Raw genomic sequence first — 4166 nt, 5'->3', positions numbered from 1 at the left:
CGTCTTGAAACACGGACCAAGGAGTCTAACATGTACGCGAGTCGGTGGGTGGCAAACCCACGGAGGCGCAAGGAACCTGACGGGTGGGATCCCCTTCACGGGGTGCACCATCGACCGACCATGATCTTCTGTGAAAGGTTTGAGTGGGAGCGTACCTGCTGGGACCCGAAAGATGGTGAACTATGCCTGAGCAGGGCAAAGCCAGAGGAAACTCTGGTGGAGGCTCGTAGCGATACTGACGTGCAAATCGTTCGTCAGACTTGGGTATAGGGGCGAAAGACTAATCGAACCATCTAGTAGCTGGTTCCCTCCGAAGTTTCCCTCAGGATAGCTGGAGCTCCTCGTAGTTTTATCAGGTAAAGCGAATGATTAGAGGCATCGGGGGTGAAACACCCTCGACCTATTCTCAAACTTTAAATAGGTAAGCGGCCGGGGTTGCTCTGTTGAACCCTGGCGCGGAATGCGAGCTCCAAGTGGGCCATTTTTGTTAAGCCCTCCCCGACGTGGATTCTATGACTTGATCTTTTCTACCTCGTTGCCTTTATGTGCGCGAGGTTCTCATCGCGTGGATGCTCGCCCACGGTGTCATCAAGGGTACCCGATGGCATTCCAAGTTCGTCCATGGCACGGATCCTATGACTCGAATCTCATGTGCGCGGGGTTTAGTGCTCGCGTGGACACGGGTCCTCGTGGTATGAATGGCATGCCCCCCTCTCTCCCACTGCCTTGTGGCATGCTGTGGGCGCGTGTCCTCCGTGGCACGTATTCTGCGGCTCGATCTTTTCTACGTCGTCGCCTATGTGTGCACGGGGTGCTCTTCACGTGGATGCTTGCCCTTCGTGTTAGAAATGGCACGCGACGGCGGCATTCAATCTTTTGTGCGTCGCCTCCATGTGCCCGGGGTTTACGGTTCGCGTTTAGTCGCGTCCTCCGTGGCATGAGCGGCATGGCATGCCGCCATGCCTCGCTCTTGAGCTCTCTCGTGCCACTTTTCGAGTATACAAGAGCTCTTTGGAATTCCTTTGCGTTTGTGGTGCGGTCACACCAGCGCTAATACACCGGATCCCATCAGAACTCCGCAGTTAAGCGCGCTTGGGCCAGAACAGTACTGGGATGGGTGACCTCCCGGGAAGTCCTGGTGCTGCACCCTTTTGCATGCTTGTTTCGAGACCGTGGCATGGAAATCCCCTCGGATCACGTCTCGACTCTCCAACGCTGACATCGTGGTAGGAAACCCCCTCGCCTTGCCGTGACGCGGTGCCTCCTCTCCTCGTCGCGATTGTCTTTGCGTACGTCGTGCCTGGCCCCTCCCTCTGCCTCGCTCTCACGTGATACCCCCTCCTCAAGATGCGAGGTATTTTGGGAGCAGAGGGTGTGCCATGTTGTGGGGGGGTTCGGTGGAGCGGGGTTTTCCGAGGAGGGAGGGCGTGCCATGTTGCGCGGGCGGGTTGTTGGAGCGGGGATTTCTGAGGAGGGAGGGTGTGCCATGTCGCGGGGGGGTGCCATGTTGTGGGGGGGTTTCTTGAGGAGGTCCGTCGGGGGGTGGAAGGTTCCATGTCGCGGGAGGGGGTCGTGTGCAGTGGGGTGTGTGTGCCGTGTCATTGCGGAGCGGGATTTCTTAGGAGGGAGGGTGTGCCATGTCGTGGGGGGGTGAGGTGACGTGCCCTGGGTCGAGCGGGGTTTTTGGAGGTGGGGTGCGCGGGGGATGCGCCGCGTCGTCGGGGGGTGCGGTGGGGTGGAGGGGTGTGCCGTGTCGTGGGGGGGTGACGCGGGGTGGGGTGGGTCGAGCGGGGTTTTTGGAGGCGTGGCGGGGTCGTGTGGATGGAGCGGGGTTTTTCGAGGTGGGGTGGGGGGGGGATGCGCCGCGTCGAGGGGGGGTGCGGTGGGGTGTGCCGTGACGCGGGGTGGGGTGGTGTGGATGCAGCAGGTTTTTCGAGGTGGGGTGGGGTGGTGTGCATGCAGCGGGTTTTCCGAGGTGGGATGCGCGGGGGCGTCGTGGGGGGGTGACGCGGGGTGGGGTGGGTCGAGCGGGGTTTTCGGAGGCGTGGCGGGGTGGCGTGGAGGGAGCGGGGTTTTTCGAGGTGGGGTGCGGGGGGGGTGCGGTGGGGTGGGGGGGTGCGCCGTGTCATGGGGGGTGACGTGGGGTGGGGTGGGTCGAGCGGGGTTTTCGGAGGCGTGGCGGGGTGCTGTGGAGGGAGCGGGGTTTTCCGAGGTGGGGTGCGGGGGGGCGTCGTGGGGGGGTGCGCCGTGTCGTGGGGGGGTGACGCGGGGTTTTCGGAGGCGTGGAGGGAGCGGGGTTTTTCGAGGTGGGTGCGTCGTGTCGTGGCCGGTGACGTGGGGTGGGGTGGGTCGAGCGGGGTTTTCGGAGGCGTGGCGGGGTGCTGTGGAGGGAGCGGGGATTTTCGAGGTGGGGTGCGGGGGGGCGTCGTGGGGGGGTGACGCGGGGTGGGGTGGGTCGAGCGGGGTTTTCGGAGGCGTGGTGGTGTGGTGTGGAGGGAGTGGGGTTTTTCGAGGTGGGGTGCGGGGGGGGCGTCGTGGGGGGGTGCGGTGGGGTGGGGGGTGCGCCGTGTCGTGGGGGGGTGACGCGGGGTGGGGTGGGTCGAGCGGGGTTTTTGGAGGAGAGGTGGGGTGCTGTGGATGGAGCACGGTTTTTCGAGGTGGGGTGGGGGGGGGCGTCGTGGGGGGGTGCGGTGGGGTGGGGGGTGCGCCGTGAGGCGGGGTGGGGTGGGTCGAGCGCGGTTTTTGGAGGCGTGGCGGGGTGCTGTGGAGGGAGCGGGGTTTTTCGAGGTGGGGTGCGGGGGGGGCGTCGTGGGGGGGTGCGGGGGGGGCGTCGTGGGGGGGTGCGGTGGGGTGGGGGGGTGCTCCGTGTCATGGGGGAGTGACGCGGGGTTGGGGTGGTCGAGCGGGGTTTTTGGAGGAGAGGTGGGGTGCTGTGGAGGGAGCGGGGTTTTTCGAGGTGGGGTGCGGGGGGGCGTCGTGGGGGGGTGCGCCGTGTCGTGGGGGGTGACGCGGGGTGGGGGTGGTCGAGCGGGGTTTTTGGAGGAGAGGTGGGGTGCTGTGGAGGGAGCGCGGTTTTTCGAGGTGGGGTGCGGGGGGGCGTCGTGGGGGGGTGCGGTGGGGTGGGGGGGTGCGCCGTGTCGTGGTGGGTGACGCGGGGTGGGGTGGATCGAGCGGGGTTTTTGGAGGAGAGGTGGGGTGCTGTGGATGGAGCGCGGTTTTACGAGGTGGGGTGGGGGGGGAGGGGCGTCGTGGGGAGGTGCGCCGTGACGCGGGGTGGACTGGGTCGAGCGCGGTTTTTGGAGGCGTGGCGGGGTGGTGTGGAGGGAGCGGGGTTTTTCGAGGTGGGGTGCGGGGGGGCGTCGTTGGGGGGTGGGGTGGGGTGGGGGGGTGCGCCGTGTCATGGGGGAGTGACGCGGGGTTGGGGTGGTCAAGCGGGGTATTTGGAGGAGAGGTGGGGTGCTGTGGAGGGAGCGGGGTTTTTCGAGGTGGGGTGCGGGGGGGCGTCGTGGGGGGGTGCGTTGTGTCGTGGGGGGTGACGCGGGGTGGGGGTGGTCGAGCGGGGTTTTTGGAGGAGAGGTGGGGTGCTGTGGGGGGAGCACGGTTTTTCGAGGTGGGGTGCGGGGGGGCGTCGTGGGGGGGTGCGGTGGGGTGGGGGGGTGCGCCGTGTCGTGGGGGGGAGACGCGGGGTGGGATGGGTCGAGCGGGGTTTTCGGAGGCGTGGTGGTGTGGCGTGGAGGGAGCGGGGTTTTTCGAGGTGGGGTGGGGGGGTGCGCCGTGTCGTGGGGGGGTGGGGGGGTGTGCCGTGTCGTGGGGGGGTGACGCGGAGTGGGGTGGGTCGAGTGGGGTTTTTCGAGGTGGGGTGCGGGGGGGGGGGGATATGTGCCGCGTCGTGGGGGGTGCGGTGGGGTGGGGGGGTTTTTGCCGTGTCGTGGGGGGGCTGACGCGAGGTGGGGTGGGTCGAGCGGGGTTTTCGAAGGCGTGTTGGGGTGTTGTGGAGGGAGCGGGGTTTTCCGATGTGGGGTGCGGGGGGGCGTCGTGGGGGGGTGCGGTGGGGTGGGGGGTGCGCCGTGTCCTGGGGGAGTGACGCAGGGTTGGGTGGGTCGAGTGGGGTTTTTTGAGGTGGCGTGCAGGGGGGGGGATATGCGCCGCGTCGTGGGGGGGTGCGG

General features: G+C 67.0%; 1 non-coding gene across 1 annotated transcript; it reads left to right on the top strand.

The window, feature by feature from the left end:
• The first annotated feature begins 1031 nt into the window (after positions 1-1031).
• On the top strand, positions 1032-1150 carry LOC148008751 (5S ribosomal RNA). The gene has a single exon (XR_015689939.1). It is a non-coding gene; the product is annotated as a 5S ribosomal RNA (ribosomal RNA).
• Positions 1151-4166: the final 3016 nt, after the last annotated feature.

This window comes from Lygodium microphyllum, unplaced genomic scaffold (genome assembly GCF_053477565.2).
Source record: "Lygodium microphyllum isolate KBCC unplaced genomic scaffold, Lygodium_microphyllum_v1.1.10 scaffold_68, whole genome shotgun sequence".
NCBI classification, from domain to species: Eukaryota; Viridiplantae; Streptophyta; class Polypodiopsida; order Schizaeales; family Lygodiaceae; genus Lygodium; species Lygodium microphyllum.
This window is presented reverse-complemented; position numbering and strand designations above follow the sequence as displayed.